The following is a 19,107-nucleotide window of genomic DNA, read 5'->3' as shown; positions in this document are numbered from 1 at the left end:
TCTGATCCATATTATCCCTTTCTTATTCTAGATAGCAAATATAATGCATATACATTTATTAGTTAAACTTTTATTTAGAATTCGAACATTTAAAGAAACCTAATTTAATATATTTGAAATATAATTATATTTTTTTAATTTGAATTTTACATTGTTTATATTTATTTTCCACACTTATGAAAACTTGCACTTTGAAAACTTCGATTTAATATTTGAAATATAATTATATTTTTCTAAAATTGACCAAATATAATTATATTTTTTAAAATTGACTCTTACATTCTTTATATTTATTTTCCACAATTAGGATAACTTGCGCTTTGAAAACTTCGATTTTACTAATTTTTAAAAATAATCAAACTATACCGAATACCAACTTATAAAATAAACATGATAAAAGAAAATAAAGTGAAATCACATATAATGGATTTCAAAGCATTACCTAAGTTTAGTAAGATTGATAATAATGGGAAAATCAATTGTATAGATTAAGATTAATCGGCGAGAACTGTAAGTCTCACGGAAATTGAGAATGCCACTCACGATTTCGAGATTCGCTACAACAAAATTGGCCAACATAAGCCAGGAAAACAATCCAAATTTTGGCTAACGTGAACACCGGACCGTACACAATCTGGAGTGTGGCTGCCACAAAATTGCTTAACGTGAACACGAGGAAAGAATGACGTACACAATCTGGAGCGTGGCCGCAACGAGATTGGCCACCGCGAATGTGGGAAAAGAACGAATGTGGGAAAAGAACGCAGTACACACATTCTGGAGTGTGGCCGCAACAAGATTGGCCAACGGGAACACGAGAAAATAATGCCACACAATCAGGAGTGTGACTGCCACGAGAAAACATACAAGTTCTTATTGACATCGCGTTAATTTTCAGAACCATAAATTTGATGAGAGTTAAAAATTTGCTTCCATTTTTTTTATCTTTGTCTATGTGGGTATGTTAGTGCCCTACACAAAGATATTTATTACATATATATTTATAATTTTTATATTTTAAATAGAAATAAGGTTAAATACGACCATATGAAAGATAAAACATGAGAGTATATTTATTATTAATGAATGATATACAATTTATAGTATATGATGTGACCTTGCACTCATATTTCAAGTGGTCAATTGAACTCTTTTGGTTGTTCACTTCCACACTAACCCTTAGAGGATTAAGGGTCTAACATTCCCTTCTTAATCTGAAGGGTTATGTATGAGTCCAAGAAGCGCGCTGTAATACAAAACGTGTAAAAATGCATGACAGCACTAGACTGAATGTGCTCTCTGAAATGTTGGTATAAAGGGCGGTGGTTTAAGGATGATCACCAAAACTGGAATGCTTAGTGCAGTTCCTGGAACTCTTCCAATTCTGGCATGAAGCTCAAGTCTTTTGCTAGAGGAGGTGTTCCTGATGTTTTGAAAAGGGAAACCTTCAACCATGAAAGGGAGGTCTCACCTGGCATAAAAGAGAAAATCTCAACCTGAAAAGGGAGGTCTCAACCTATGATGGTTTAAGGATTACCACCAACTCTGGAATGCTTAATGCAATTCCTGGAACTCTTCCAAAACTGGCAAGAAGATGAAGTCTTCTGCTGCAGGAAGTATCCCCAATTCTATTCCTGGAACTCTTCCGAAACTGGCAAGAAGCTGAAGTCTTTTGCTAGAGGAAGTATTCCAAATTACCAACTGAAAGCATTCTCAGGGGCATCTTTGTCTCTCGCTACAACTTTGAAACTAGTGTGACAGGTTGTGGCTCAGGCTCGCTTGATGTGACTTTGAAGCTTATAGATGACCATCATTTCTCCCCCTGATAGATGCAAGGTGAGATGATGGAGAAAACTCAATTGCAAGACTATTCAATACTCTAGAACAAGTTCTAACATGTTACTAGAATATCTTCTTGGTTGTTGATGGCCATTTCCAAGAAGTGATCTATCCAAGATGAATCTTTGTTCTTATAGGAGGTTCGTTTCTGAAGCATTTGTTTGAAGAATAACTAGTTTTATGACAGTGCTTACATAGATGAAGATCAAAAAAATGATCTTTCAAATGGCCAATTTGATCACAGTGTTGGCATTTCACAATTTGTTGTTGTTGTTGTGGAAAAGGAACAGAATCCAAAACAGCTAGAAGTGAACTGTCATGAGGAGCAGGTGAAGATGAACCATCTTGAAAAAAATCTAGCACTTTGAAATTGGATTGGTTTGGAGTAGTCTAGGAGATGAAAGGACATGACCTTGTCATATCCAAGACCAATTTTGTGCTTTGTTGTGGACAAGTTGTTCCCAAGGTCTGATGATGGGCTTGGGAAGTGCAAACTGAACTTCCGCATCTGTATACAAATCTGCTTCTGAAATGAGCACTGGATCTAAATCAACTTGTTACTTATGAGAATCTATTTCAATGTTCTGAACAGAAGTAAGTTCAGAATGACTACTCCATTGTTTTAATTTTGCTTGCTATAGCTGAGATTCAAGCTGCCAAAATTCAATCTTGTCATGTACATCTTGTAAACAACTATGAATATTAGTGAGAAAGGCCTTGCTAATTTTCATTGTATTAACCATAGTAGAGAGTATTAGATTTCTAGTAACTCTAATATTGCACCAATTTGAGCCATTTTCAACCTCAAAAAAGGAGTCAAACAATGAGGACCTGAACACACTCTAAACTCTAATACAATGCCAAGACAAAGAAGCTCTCAATAGTCTCCAATCTCCAAATTAGTTCAAATATACAAAACCCCACATGCTATAACTCTTCCACTAAACTAAACATGATGGTCATAAATAAGAATTTCACCACACAAGACATTGGTTGCACCAATCCTTTCTAGCCTAGCCCAATTTTTCACAGTTATGTTGATGTAGAATGAGCAACAATCATAATATTTTAAGAGACAAATATATTAATATATAAAGCCTAATAAAAAGAGAAAGAGAACAATGCTTTGAATTATGGATTCAAAATCTCCATCAATGCAATGGAAATGGGCAAAGCAGCATTTGTGAATTTTGTGCTCTTTATACTTTTTTTGTGGCGTTCCTAATAGTTTTAAGTGACAAGCTTGACTGAATTCAACAATAACATATGAATGGAGGACAATCTCTTTCACCACTTGAAAATTCAGATCTCAGAAAAACTTGGTATGATGATACACCGTATATTTTGGAGCTATTGATGGGATAATTATTTTTGTTGATCCCAAGACTAGTAAACTGTACTCTGACAATATGCCACCATATATTGCACCACCACAAGTTTATAGTAGTACACATTACATGGGTCTAGTGAACGAGGTTGACTAGGAGTTTCAATGCACAAAGGCTGCTAGAGATTAGTCAACACATAATGAATCAACGCATCAACACTGGAGCTTTGGTAAGGCAGAACTTTATGCATATAAACCAAATGTATACCAGTGCACAAACCATATAACTCATGCTCTCCAAGCAATGCTCAAACAATATAACTTAAAGTTTACCCATATAATTCTACTCATCTGCAATGCAAAAATATAGACCAGGAGACATGCTGAAAAATGCTGATTAGCGGGGATGTACTTCCATTTACAAATATGCTCGCGTATTCGATGTAACTTTTAGATCCTTTAAGAATACTCACTACTTTCTGCTTCATAGTTGAAGAGGTTCTAGATCAGGCACCAGATTGCAAGCAACCAATAAAGCCTTAAAAGTCTTCCATGCTTTGATCCCACAAGAAACCTTCCATGGGCTGATCTATAACCTGGGCATGCACGTAATTACTTACTGATGAAATATCAATTTGATCGAATGAAAGAACAATAAAATGCAGTTAATATGTATTGATGAATATGATTGTTTTGATTTCTATCGTGGGCCACTATGTAAAACTAGACCAAAATAAAATTAATACATGCCTTGCCACAGGTGCAACAGACTTCGAAAATTCACTCCTATATCTTTGCGGTCAGTAAACAAACATAGACAATTATCCATCAACATCCTCGTAAGAGACTACCCTTCAACAACCTATGTTGGAGTTCTCAGAAGCAACTGCTCATTATTCTTCCTCATCAATGAAACTTTTGGGGGCCTTCCCATGAACTATCAAATTCATATTCTGGAACAAATTTTGCGAGATGTTTTCCTTCTATGGCCTCCAAGTAATCCTCACCTTATTCCTCTCAAAACACCTCGGCCTCCCACAAGTCAAATCCACAGAAATGTTGCGCTCTTGACAACGGGAAAAAAAATTCCTCACATAGGCATACCTGGCCGTGAATACAAAGATCTTGACCTCTAATTCTAGCAGATGGTTGTACAAACTATGACTCGCAAGAATTGGCAGGGCCTTTGCAAAATCCGACCACTCTATAAGAGCATAATAGTGGACCTCCTGTCCTCCATACTGTCGGCTTGTGATTGAGAGCAATGTCTCCTCCACTTTGAAAACCCACGAGTCCTTCCAATCGCAATGGAACCCTCGAAAATGTGCACTTCCTTAGCAGCTACTTGTTTGTAGAGAGTTCAACTTTGGCGACAATTCTTCATAGCTCTTTTCTCTTTGTTGTTCTAGCGTGCATTAGCGAGACATTATCAATGCAAGGGCAGATTAACTAGACAAGTTTCTAAACAATTGAAGGGCTAATGATAAGGAAGAACAAATGTTGTTGGATGCACACCAGCATTTAATGACCTTGAGCTCTACTCAGAAAAGAGAGCGTTAAAGGAATAGGAGCAGTTCTTAGACCCAATGAGCACTGACAAGCTGACCAGAATAGCTTTTTTTTTTTTTCAAGCAAATTACTATAGAGAAACCACTGAGCATACTCATAATCATAGGACAGAAATGGCAAAGAGCAATTTTGAATTGGTTTTCAAAACTATATGCAGCACAGGCCAACACTATTCAAGGGAATATGAATCGACTCTTCAAATCCATGGTGAGTAGCAATGATATTTTATGTCAGTATTAGAGAATATTAATGGTTAGATGTAGTGTGGCAGAGTAATGCCTGAGTAGAAATATGATAGATATAGTTCTAAAATGCATAGAGAGACAGACTTGATTTGCTCAGAAAAATTAAGAGAAACATGTTCAACAATTTGTGGGCAGAGATTGCAGCTACAATTTAGCTAAGAAAATATTTATGAAATACAGAACTAATGGCAGAAATGACCAGCACAGAAAGACCATAAAACAAATGGCTCAAATATGAAGAGGGCAAGATATTGCCCGCTCTGATACCATGTTAAGCACACACATTACAGCAAGAGTATGAAAGATAAAACATGAGAGTACATTTATTATTAACAAATGGTATACATTTATAGTACATGGTGTGACCCTTGCATTCATATTCCAAGTGATCTCTTGGACTCTTTTGGCTATTCAGCTTCCACACTAACCTTTAGAGCATTAGGTGTCCAACAAATAATTTCAAATAAAACTTAAGAAAATAAAAAAAGTAGCTATATGATGAAACTCATAAATAGACAAAGATTTCATAGTGTTTATAGAAGTTCAGGTAAAGACATGATACATTTTGAGTCACCACACTCACCGTGGGTCTTTGGGCAAACTCAAAAAACCTTGCCTCCATCTAAACTTACAATAATCCCACATAATGCACCCAAAGCATTAAGGCCTTTTTTCAATTTGGCTCATTAAGTTGAAAGTTGAGATCAATTCTTCCTCTTCAAAATATATTATATCTAATGGATTTTAATAAATTACTTGATAACATTTTACGAATAGTTCAACATATCTTGAAAAAGTGATGAAAGTACATAAATAATAACCAAAGCATCGGCTAGATCAACAATAACAAACATGACTCAATATGTTACATTTATGATTTTACTTGGTTTCATTTTATTTTATAGTAAAATTAAAATTAAAAAATTAATAAAAACATATATATATATATATATATATATATATATATATATGCCCATTGGGTAGAGAGCAGGTGGTGACAGGGTGTTCTATTAAGGCACCCTTTGGTGTGAATGTCACTAGTTCAAAACTACATAGGAAAAAATCTAGCCATGCTAACCCCTAGTGTGGTCACCACACATGTGATCTCCTTATTTTGATGGGTTAGATGCCCTTGGGTCGCGATTACTCAAGCCATAGTGCCAGAGTTAGGCACGTCAGTCATATCAGGAAATTACTTAGAAAACAAAAAAAATAAAAAAACATACACTAGTGTAACCATATGAATTGAATGATTGGTAAATGCCAAAAGGCATCAATCCATAATTTATAAAACAAAACCTTACTTCATCATTTATCTCATGTTGCTAAAATTAAAAAAATCATAAAAATTATCTATATTCTAGCTTTATTTAAAATTATTATTTTATTATTAGTGATAAAAAGAATTTTACGATGATCTACAATATATTTGGTTCTTCACATTTCTTTTAAGTGTTGATGGTTGTCCTTCTTTTTTGGTTCTTAGACTATTGGTCCCTTATTATTTCCTTCTGGCACCTCTTATGTGTCTTGTTTTTCCACTAAAACCTTTCTTCTCCCTCAAATCTCATGGCACATGCTTTGCTTCTAATTCTTTGACCACTCTTACTGGTCATCTCCCACTCCCCTTCCTCGTTTCTTTCCTTTCTCATTGACCTCAATAGCTAGGAAATGGATGAGGAGTTGTAGAGGCTCCTCCCTGAGGGTGGGAGAGAATGCACATGCTTTCCTTCACGCTCATTCCAATGCTAGGCACTTCTAAACCCAAACCCCTACACTTATTCTTCAAGAAATAGTTCATGTAGACGTGGAAGTATAGGAAGATCAAGATGGAATAGATGAGGACATTTTCACCTCTATGGACGTGGAAGTGTAGGAAGATCAAGATGAAATAGAATAGGACATTCTCGCCTCTATGGTTAAGTTAGTATGAGACGTAGGTCACATCATGGGGTGCCCTTGAATATGTAGCTATGTACTATTGAGCTATATTGGAATATGAAGAAATTACTCAACAAAGTATTGTTGGAGTATAATGAGGTGAAGTGCAAGATTCTCATGTTGATAGATGAGTTGAAAATGGAGTTTAAACACATGAAGCTCAAGCAAAAAAACGTGTCTCTCCTTCTAGCCAAAATTGATGCATTATTGCAAAAAAAAGTGCCCTACTTCATCGAAACTCCTGATGCATTATTGCAAAAAATGCGCCCTACTTCATTAGAACTCCTACTCAGCTTATTGATATATTGAAAATCTACATGAATCTCAATTTTGTTGTTACTATTCCTATATAACTACCTCAAATTTCATGTACGACTTAAATGCCTTTTCCTCTTTGTCAAATCTTAACAGATTTCCAAACAAACATAATTTTGAACATAATAATAAATAATATTTAAATAAAATAAAATAAAAACATAACTTTCAACACAATAATAAATAATATTAAAAAAAAAAAACAAACATGAGATGAAATACGGTCTCCAACATTAAAAAGCCCATCTAATTTATCATGTACTTTTGCCTATCCACCATGGACGAAGGTGAAAATAAAAATATGTGCTTTAAATATACAATCATTCGATGTTGCTTCATGCATCCTTAGGGCAATTAACTCTAACGATATTAGAGTGATTGGGATGATTGACAATGTTCATATTATATTTATTGTGCAACTTGATGATTACGAATTGGTAGTTTCTAAAAGAAATATTTACTTATTCTATTAAGACCGAATCTAGTTGTAATAAAATAAGTTGATAGGAGGCACACATTTGAGAGCCAGAGTTCTATTTTTTCATATTCATTATGGGCGAAGATGAAAAAAAAAATATTTGCTTTAAATATCCAATCTAAGTATCCAATCATTCGATATTGGTTCATGCATCCTTAGGGCCATTAACTCTAATGATATTAGAGTGATTGTGACGATTGAGGATGTTCATATTTTATTTAGAGATTGGGGACGAACTTGTCCATTGTGCAATTTGATGACTACGAATTGGTTATAGGTCAGGAGTTCCTAAAAGTAACACTTATTTCTTCTATTTAGACCGAATCTAGTTGTAATGAACAAATTGATAGGAGGCACACATTTAAGAGCGAGAAGGATGAGCTCTTTGTGGGCATGATAGAGGGGATAAAAAATAAGATAATAATATTACAACAAATTTGAAGATAAATTCTGTTAAGTTTGTTCTTTTACATTATGCATAAATATTAGCGTATTTGATGTAGAATATTTGTCAAATAAAGTTATGAAATAGACACTAGAACCTAAGCAAAGAGTTGTAGAGGGGACTAGGATGCTTATTAATTCGATGTAGGAGAGATGTACTTTTAATCTAGGAGAGTTGCTAGGATAGAATGTGCCTTCATACATACCAGCTAAGGAAGAGATTTGCTAATTCATAGATACTCCCAGAGAAAGTGAGTAGGTTCTTGATCCATATTTGGAGCGAGTCATTAAATAGACAAGATGCAAGATTCATCCCCATATCCCTCTTTTGATGTAGATGAGATAGAGATATGGAGGAGTTATTTTAGTAGAAGAGTCAAATAATGGACATAAAGGGGTCGGTTTCCATGAGTAGCATACCTCCCCTTCACATTGAGCCATAAGAAAATGGCTTACTAATGTAGTTGCATGGCGAGTCATATGGTGGGTCACCTAGGGATAACTTTATTATTAGAAGAGCAAGATGTTTTGATTAGCTACTAGAATGATGTTGAGATTCAAGGTCATTGCACTTGTGTGTTGGCATGAGCTCTAGTGGATTTGGGATTATGATTATAATAGCTACCTAATTAGCTAGAGACATATGGGGATACAACACATGGATCCATGTCGAGTGTTCATGGGTTGGTGATAGGTAGGAAGGATAAAAGTTAAAACATTTCATTTGAGAATTACTCTTCAGTTGTTGACATAAGTTATTGGACAAAGTGTTGTTGAGGATGCCAATAATTTTGAGTGAGGAAGGATGTCATATGCTCAAGTGATGGGCACATGAGCCTTGTCCATGACTAGGATGGATAGTGCTAGGATGAAGAGTGCGGCGATATCATCATCACACATGAGGTATTTGTTTCAAAAATATCGAAGACTTCTATTTTAGTGTTTGGTGGAAATTTGTAGTTGTTGTGATAGAACTTGTGAAAGTTCAGTTTTATACATAAACCAAGGGATCAGTGCCAAACACTTAATAGACAAACCAAGAAATAAGTGTTTTGATAAAAATACATAACCCATATATCAAAATAAACCAAAATAAAAATTAGACACAACTAGCTAAAAACAACTCACATTTGAATGTAGTAATTAAATGTATACATATTTAACTTAGATATTATTTTTTTATCATTTAAAAATAATAACAATAAAATTGTAATTTAACAGCTTTAATATTTTTTTTTTAATTATTAAATTTGATAAGTAAGATGTATGACGTGCTTTCCTGCTTATTATGGATTGATAGCTGAACACTTACTGGAAATGGAACAATCAATTCAATTGAATAATATTAATTGGCCAGAGTTACATGTCTCACGGAAATTAAGAACACCGTATCGAGATTCGCTATAACAAAATTCCCCAAACATGAAAGGAAAATACTGCCATAGAATATTTGGAATGTGGATACCACAAAATTGACCATCGAGAACACTGCAAAGTAGTCCCATACACGATCTGGAGTGTGGATGTCACTAAATTAGCGAACCCGAACACGGGAAAAGACTGCAATACACAATCTGGAGTGTGGTGTCCAGAAAATTGGACAAAGTGAAAACGGTGAAGGAATGCCATACACAATCTGGAACGTGCTGTGATAAAACTGATTAATGTTTCAGATTTCAGATTTTTGTGCCGTCATAAAACCGGTGAATGTTTTAAGTTTTAGATTTTTTTATAATGGTAAAATTTTGAAAAGATCGCGATTTTGTATTGTTTATAAAAAAAAAAACATAAAAATCTTTTCTCAAGATAAGCGCATAGCTCAAACCTTCAATTGACACAAATCCCTCCCTAAACAAAATAAAAAAGGCAGTTATTTATAATGTGACTTTTTGGAAGTCGTTTTGGTGGGTTTTTCGGGTCAAAATTTGGCAGCAATATATTGGATTCACAAATTTGATAGTTAGTCTCTGCACAATGAAAGCGTTCCAGGGGTTTTTCAGGGTGTTGAATCCAAATATGCAGTTAAAAAACCATTTTAACTGCAACAAATCAAGATTTAACCTCAATTTCTTCCACCGGATTCCGTCACCGAAATCTCCAAAAAATCTTATTTATCAAAACACCGTGAATCACTAGACTTGACTTCATTACTGAATCACTTGTATATTTGATTGGTTATAAACTTTAAGAAACAAAACTTTGATGGGTTATAAACTTTAAGAAACAAAACATTTGACAACTAAATTTCTTTGATTTCCACCCTAACATATTTGCCCACATAAAATATTGGTTTTATAAAACATTTGACCAGACGAATTATCGAAAGGGTTTTATCAAAAGTACTATTTTCACGCCCAACAGCTGCTTTATTATAAAGTTTTAGAGTTCATATAATTTGTCTTTAACAACACTTTCTCAAAATCAAAATTGAATTTTGAACACTCATCTTAATGATTTAGAAAACTTTTTAATAAACCTAAACTCATATCTAGTTTTAGTGTGCATATAATTTGTCTTTAATAACACTTTTCAATTAGATATCATTTTTGGGATTCAACTGCGTTAAGTAAGTCATTCAAACGTATGACCATTTCCATGAGAGGTAGTCGTAATTGACTAATTTCTCATTCAAAAAGAGTCAAGGGATCTCTACTTGAATGGTTCATGAGGCACAATACTTGCTAAGGTTTTGCAAATGGGGTAGCAAGCTAAGTGGGCTTGATTGTGGGGAAAAACTCCACAGTTAAGCGAGGAGTTCTGGGATGGGTGACCTCCTGGGAAGTCCTGGTTACCGGGTGCAAGCCCCGGAAGTGATGATTGATGCCATGTGATTCGTTCTCCACATTTCACTAGTTTCAATCCCACTTCTTCACCCCTGTGAGCATCACCCGATGCAATGAGTGCTAAGTGAACTATTCAAAAATCATGAGAAATTAGTCAGTTACGACTACCTCTCATGGAAATGGTCATACGTTTGAATGACTTACTTAACGCAGTTGAATCCCAAAAATGATATCTAATATAAAACACTTTTCAATATCAAATTTGAATTTTGAATCCTAATTAATGTTATTTTTAATGACTTAGAAAACCTTTTAATAAACCCAAACTTATATAAACTAATATTTTCAGTGGACATATATATACAATTAAATTTTGATTTTTACACTTCGTGATTAATACTATTGTAAATATTTGTATAACAGTTTCAAGTGAATAATGTTTTACATTGTTTTCCATTTTTAATTGCGAGAGTCACCAGCAGGCTTTTACTGGCTTCTTACATAAAGCAGGACAATGTTATTTAATAATATTTTGAAATTTTTATTAATTAATAATTTTATTTTAATATTTTTAATAAAATTTATATAAATCTAGTCATTTTATAGTATTATGTGTATTAAATTATAGTACAATTTATGAACATGTAACAATTTAATGTATTTATAATTTTTAAATTAATCATTTTTATTCTAATTAAAACTCATAAAAATTTTCATTCGAATATACTTAATTAATAGAAAATTAAAAATAATAAATTTTATAAAGTCTAAAATATATTTTTATTTAAAAAAAATTATAATAAATTCTAAACCCTTTCGAAAATTTCATTGCAATAACAAAAAATAATTAAAAATTAATTACAATATAATACTTAACCAATAGAAAATTAAAAATAATAAATTTTATAAAAATATAAAATATATTTTTATTAAAAATAAAATAAAATTAATATAATAACTTTTAAAAGCTTTATTACAAAATCAAAAATAATTAAAATTAACAGTGATAGGACTAAAAACCAATTACAATCTACATATCACTTAAGAGTAAAACTTCTAGTAGCTCAACTGCTCCAATATAAAATATACGTAAAACTTCCGCTCATGCAACTGCTCCCATATAAAACATACGTAAAACTTCTGCTAATTCAGCTGCTCCAATATAAAATATACGATTTCAATGTCCAATCATCCCATCCTGGTAATTGACAACCTGAGATGTCCAGGCCCAGCGATTAACAAATAACAATTCATCCAAAATGTGTTTTAAATATAAAACACAACGATTATCTCCGTGTGTACTCCATTTTCCTATAAACTTTATGTACTACTCCAAAAGCAGTACGTTCCTCTCTGCCTTACTAGTTCTTACACAATCATTTATAGCGACATTCGTTTGAAACTGTGCACAGGGCACCCACATTAGGAGCTCTCATTTCTGCTTCCCTGAGGAGGGCCCAGAAAGAAAGCGTTTGCTATGCATATCTTAACCTTTTACTCAATAATCTGTTCGCGAACGGCCCTTTTACTATTTCCTCTTGGAAATTTTGATTCTGCATAGCAATGGCTGCCAATACGACTGAGCAGGAATTGCAGGATATAGATTCTTCGGTTGTGACTTTCCAGGAAGGGGCTCTGAAGATTTCGAACACTTTTAAGGGTGTATGGGCTTTCGCTCGAGAAGGGCATTTGAATGCAGGCGAACCACGAATTGGGATATCTGAGAAAAAACGGTAACCTAATGTGTATATTTTCCTGTTCACGGTGATGACACCTGCATTATACATAACTTATGTTGCGAGAAATTTCACATAGATTTCTCTGCAAGCACTATGTTTGCGTATGGAAAATTCCATCAACAGTGCAGCTGTCATCGAAGTACCCAAACCGTGGTGATGTTCATGTCCGCAGCGATCGTAATTATGTGTCCATTTATTCTCAAACATCCCAATTCGAAGCTCGCCCGCCTTCAAATGCCGAGCTTGGCCGATCATATAACCGTTGGAATCTTCAAAAGCTCGTCCACGAACATCCAACGAAACTATGTCCTGCAATTCCTGCTCAGTCATATCGGGAGGCGTAGATCTGTACCGCCAAAGTTTCAGACACTGGCAGCGCAAGAAACAACATTATCGAGTGTGGTGTTGACCATAATACAAACTTCCACAAAATATCTATGTATGTATTTGGAGTGGTATGTATATCATTAACTTTGCACTCTAGAATCTGTTTTCCACTCTCTCCATTTTCTATAGTTTCTTCTTCTTTGTCACAAATTAAAACTCTAGCTGTTACAACAGGACTGTACTGAACAGAATAGGGATTTGGTTGTCTCTCTGAATCTTTCGCAGCGCGTCTTAATGGTTTTCTAGTATATTGGGCATGAATTTTTGTTGGGTATTTTTGACGAGATGGAGATGAAGATGATCTTCCTTTCAGTGGTGTTTGGGACAACAGTACTGCTGCGTCTAATCCGTGATTGTGTGATTGTTTTCTCTGATGGTATGTATTGTTTGCATATTTTTTTCTCAAATTGTTTGGTCAAACTTTGTGTTGTTGGTTCAGATTGTAATTCGTGGATAGCCGTTGACATATTGAAATCTTCCTTCACAATTTTAGTTTTGTTCTGATTTTTTTTGGGGCATGATCTAGATTTCACTGGTTTTGGAATGTAAGGTGGAGATTTATCATAGACATTTTTCAATAAATGTGATTTTTTTGGAGATTTTTTCTAAAATTTTAGGGGAATAAATTGAAATTACAAGATTGATGCATAAATCATGCACAATAGAAATGCTCTAAGATTTTTAATGTTGCTGATCCATATATACAATAAAAAATTATTTTAAATAATACAAATCAAAATTTCCCTTTAAATTTTTCTCACACACCAAAAACTCTAAAAAAATCCTATTATAAACAACTCCTCGATAAACAATTTGAAAATTCTAATATATCCATTTGTTTGAAAATTCTAATATATCCATTTGTTTAATTACTCGCTCTTCCCTGTGGACTTTTTACTCCATTATTCAGGTTTATTTGAAAACTTTTGTGCACTCTGTTATCTGTTTGGTATTAGAATTAAGGTTAAAGAGCAAGCCACAGGTTGAAGAAATTTTATGTGCAGCAAGCAATTGGAAGCTAAAATAGAGAGGTGATTACGAAGAATACGTCGATGCAGGGTTTGTAAACCTGCTACATTACGGACAGCCCTCTCCGCGTCAATTGCAGAGCCAGTTTGCCTAGCTGATGCCGACGAGACCTTCCGCCCGGAGTACAGCTGTCGCCGCCGTTTTTGGTTTCTCCCGTTGTTCGTTGACGAGTGACACTATTCGCCTCCCAAACGAGGAAACCCCAACTTCCTCTATCAATGCATTGATGTCGTGTTTGTGAGCAAGTTGATGTGGGGATTTGGTTTGTCTGCGAATAAATTGCTAGATGATGTTATGGATTGTGAGAGAGATCGGAAAGTTTTATTATTAGCAATTGTCTCAAAAGGTACAAAGAGAGGTGGATAGGATTATTAAATTGGAATTGTTGAATTTTTCTAGAAGAGTTAATTGGTCTATGAAAAACCTTCTTTTCTTGGACTGGATCATTGTGCAATTACTTTGCAATTACTTTTCTTTAAATGTTTTATTTATATCTATATTACAAGGAACACATTGAATGTCAAAGCAAATATAACAATACATGGGTGGGAATACTGCAAATCTATTTCAAACACCATAGACAAATTTGCAAATCGATTTCAAACACCAGAAACCAAAATTAGTAATAAAACTTGCTTTGCTATTGTTTATATCCTCCTCCAAAACACATTAAAAAATACAACACAGCACAGCACATTGATGAAATTGCAACATGGCACATTGATGGAGCACTCCACCACCCAGACCCATCTTAGCTTTCAATGAGACTGCCTGATACAGCTTTACATTAGACTGCCTAAGAGAAAAAGAGAACTAATAAGCTACCAGAGTCAAAGATATCCCTGTTTAACCTGCTCTATAAAGAGAAAAACCATTTTTTTTTCAGATCGCCCCATATATCTCAAGAATGAATTACAAAAAACAAACAAATTAAGGAAACAGAAAATTACCAAACAGATTGTTTATGAGGCATCAGTGCCCATAAGTGATTAAATTGTTAAATCACAGTGTCCCAAAGTTTATGTGGGATCAGTAAGCCCATGACGACCATTGACTGGGCTGATCGAACGAACCGGGTGGCCTCCTGGGAATCTCCTATAATATATAGGAGTCAAAATTACTTCAAGATGCACCAGATACTCTCCCTGGAAAAATCCGGGCAGGAAATTACAGAGGTGACACAGATCTAATACCCTGATCAAGCTTATGCCAAAGTCAACTAAAGTTAACTATAGGAAACTTTTAGAACTTTAATTTACCTGTCCCCTCTCATCTTGAAATCTTTCAGACTTTTAAACAGGAAAATTAAATGATTAAATCTGCTGATCCTTCCAAAATTGCAAGAAGATGCTTTAAAATTCTTATAAAATAATGCAAAGTCCAGATGCATTGAATTTAGCTTGCCTGCGTGCATTCGTAATCAGAAAGACATCACATACCGTAAATAATCTTTTTTCTTAGGCCAAATCAACGCCTTTGGAAGATCTGCATGTGTTTCACACAAACAACCTTTCAAAATCAGATAAAATTCTGTAAATTGCCAACAGTATCTGACGATCACTAAAATACTCGCAACACGCACCTCTGCTGAACTTTAAGGGCTAAATATGTGGTCTGCAAAAATAAAAACAAAAATACAACACTTCTTTGTGGCACATTCCATCACTGACAGCCGGCATTAAAGCATTTCGTTCCTTCTTTTGCAGCTTTCCCTGTTGGAATGAGGAAAGCTAAAGAGTTGGCCGCAAGTAGTTTTAATTGGTGTATGGGGTATATAATTTAATACTAATCAGTGCTTGCCAAAAGCCAGGGAAGAAGAACAGCAACAATAATTGGCAGACCAAAGAAACAATTAACTCTGAGGCCAAGAGTGACATAAAAGAATGGGAAAAAACAATAAAAATATCTTCAAGAATGACATGAAAGAATGGGAAAAAACAGTAAAAATATCTTGCCATGAAAAAAAGGCAACTCAACCAATATTTGGAAAAAGCAGTCACACTTCAAATCAACAGTTGAAAGTGTCTCACCTGATCGAACGGAACAGGGTAAGAAGAGATTTTCAATGCTTGGTTTTTCCATGCGTTCAGCAATTTGTATTGCCTGTGAAATCTATACAGACCAAAAGGAAAGTTAATTTCCCGAACATGGTTCATGTGGATTATCAACAACTCAAAGCTGTTTGCAAATGACATAATCTAAATCAAATCTGTGATAGTGAATGCCATAAAACACTTTTCTGTGCAAAACGAGGCTTTGGATTTCAAGTATATCTCGTTTCGTATTTCAGTCCAAAGGTTCGATTCAGCCTTCTCAGTCCACCAGTTATTTTGAGTCAGCCAATTTCTAAACCTTGAAACAGGGTCATGCTTCAACCTCCAATGTTCAATTTCATCTATTCTTTGATATTTCGTTGAGTCATCTGATGTTGAATGGTGACCTACTCGGTATGTAAGTGCCTGCCAATATAATAATCAGAATGGACCATCTTCATCTTCATCATAAATGTACTATATAAAGATATACATTACAAGCATTGCTAGATCCCCTTACAAACAGCCAAGTATTAGTGATTTGTCAACATCCAAGAAAAAACATAAATACAAATCTAGATTCGTTTGGACAAATATGTTGTTCATGTACCGAAAGTGAAGATGAAACATTAAAACCATAAATTAAAATCCATAAAAGATCACAACTCTTTTGTTACTATTTGTCCCAACAAAGTATTAGGATTCAAGAAATGGTTGGACTTTAACAAAGTGAATACAATAAAACAGCATGTGAAGTGTGAGGAGTTAACTCAATGGGTTGTCATGAATATTGTTGGGCATTTTGCTGATTAAAAATCAGCAGGGTGCCTAGTTTGAATCCCACTGGGTTACATGTATTAGTTTATACTAACAGTTTTACTAAGGATATTATTCACTAATGTGGGGAAGCATCCCTTTGGTTTCTTGTAAAGTTTTCTTAAAGAAATAATGGAATCTGAACTATGTGAAAAACACTGAAAGTATACCTCTATCAAGATTGGTTTAAACTCATCAATTGCCATCTGTCGTGCCTTGCTAACTGCAAAGTACATAGCAAGTGCATCATTCCCGTCGACACGAATGCTTCTTATCCCATAACCTTGCCCTCTAACAACTACACAATCACCTCGAATTTGCCAAAAGATAGGGAACAAATAGACAATCAAATTAGAGTGCCCTTCGAGAAGAGTCATTTTTAGTAACAAATAGGCATACAAACTTATTAAATATACAGAGTAGTTTTGAACCATTCTGACGATGGGGTACTGATTGCCCATCCATTGTTTCGACAAATAAATACAACTGGAACTTCTAGAACTGCTGCAAAGTTTAAGGCAGCATGATAATCTCCTTGAGGCAAAAAGGAGAAATGCATCAGTTAAAAGCAATAGAGATTTTGAGCTGAAATTAGGAGCACAGATTAAGATAACATCTTTCTTTGGAAGGATAACTGGGTCAGTAAAAAATGTGATGGTTGAGAGCGGACACTAACCTCACTCGTGCCACCATCACCAAAAAAAGTTACTGTACAAGCTTGCTTCTTGTCCATTTTTAGGGAATACGCTGCACCTACTGAATGAGGAAGTTGTGTCCTGGAAAATACACATGATACATGGAATTCAGTAAGAACTCCCAGTCAGCCCAAAAGATTGTTTACAAAATAAAACTAATACATAATGTACCTGATATCTAAATTTATAAAGATAACTACCATTCAAGTGAAGGAAACCATTACGCTATAGGCGATGATATTGTGAAGTAATTCAATGCATTAAATCCATAATGGATAGGCATCTGGCGCCCCTTGCCATAATCAGCACAGTTCCCAAAGCACTGGTTTGCAAATTCTTGCATTGTGAAACCACGCCAAATAAGGACCTTGGTTCTCGATACTGCACACATTAATAACATAAGCCCTTTCGGTTAAGCTTACTGTAGTGCTTAAGTATTTTGGCAGTACATTCAACCATCTATAAAAGGCTTCTAGAATAATAATATAGACCTGAGGTGCTTATTAATGAAACAATTCATAACCCTGGTGGGATGCTGGGATGCTTTTAAAAGTGATATTATTTATATGGAAAGGTTGCAAAACCATGGTGTATATGAATTTGGGAGACTAGCTCTTGCTTCAGAACAACCATACAAGTTAAAATTCCATTCTCAGCCAAGGTCTTTAGCACTGAACAAGCCGATTAAGATAATTTTTCGAAAACACTTTCATTTTAAATTTCTAAACTAACACATCTTGATCAAACTATATACCTGGGCAAAGACCACATCATCAATAGTCAAAGTTGTTGCTGATGAAATATTGATGGCCTCTTCTCCATTACACGTAAGATAGAAAGAAATTCTGCCTTGCCTCTGTGCTTCATAAAATATGGTGTCCACAACTTGAAGAGTTACCATACTCTCATACATTTTCAATGCCAAGTCTTTGCTAATCTGTCAGACATCAAAATTATGGATATTGATGTCACAGATAAACTCGTGATTAAATATACATCAGAGAAGTCCACGTCACAGCAAGGGAACTCATCAAATATTAATAAGTACATAGATCACCTGACTGAAGCCATCAGTGGAGGCAAGGGCTAACCAGCCTGCCATAGGGCATTAAATGCCCAGGTACATGCATGATCTATAACAAAATATAACGCGGACGCGGTGGCTACATGAATTAAAAATAAGGGCCGTGTGTTATTTTGTTATAGAGCATGCATGTACCCGGGCATTTAATGTCGTATGGCAGGCTGGTTAGCCCTTGCATCAGTGGAAATCTGACACCCAACCTCATTCAAAACCTTGTAGCAAGGTACACGTTTATTCGAAGACTCGGATATGAAGTTCATTTCATAAGTGAGCTCAAATTTCCCACCTGGAACATCCAGACACTGTCAATTCAAAAATAGAATTTAAAATTAGAATTGTAAGAGTAATCATTCATTTTCTAGCATTTAAATCTGCAGTTCACA

The 19,107-nt window shown here is 34.8% G+C and overlaps 1 pseudogene; it reads right to left on the bottom strand.

Annotated features, from left to right (window-relative positions):
* Positions 1-14,186: 14,186 nt before the first annotated feature.
* On the bottom strand, positions 14,187-18,748 carry LOC149240202 (2-oxoisovalerate dehydrogenase subunit alpha 2, mitochondrial-like; annotated as a pseudogene).
* Between the last annotated feature and the right edge of the window lie 359 nt (positions 18,749-19,107).

Source organism: Pinus tabuliformis, chromosome 8, assembly GCF_031772625.1.
Source record: "Pinus tabuliformis cultivar Carrire ecotype Pingquan chromosome 8, CPIR1, whole genome shotgun sequence".
In the NCBI taxonomy this organism is placed as follows: domain Eukaryota; kingdom Viridiplantae; phylum Streptophyta; class Pinopsida; order Pinales; family Pinaceae; genus Pinus; species Pinus tabuliformis.
This window is presented reverse-complemented; position numbering and strand designations above follow the sequence as displayed.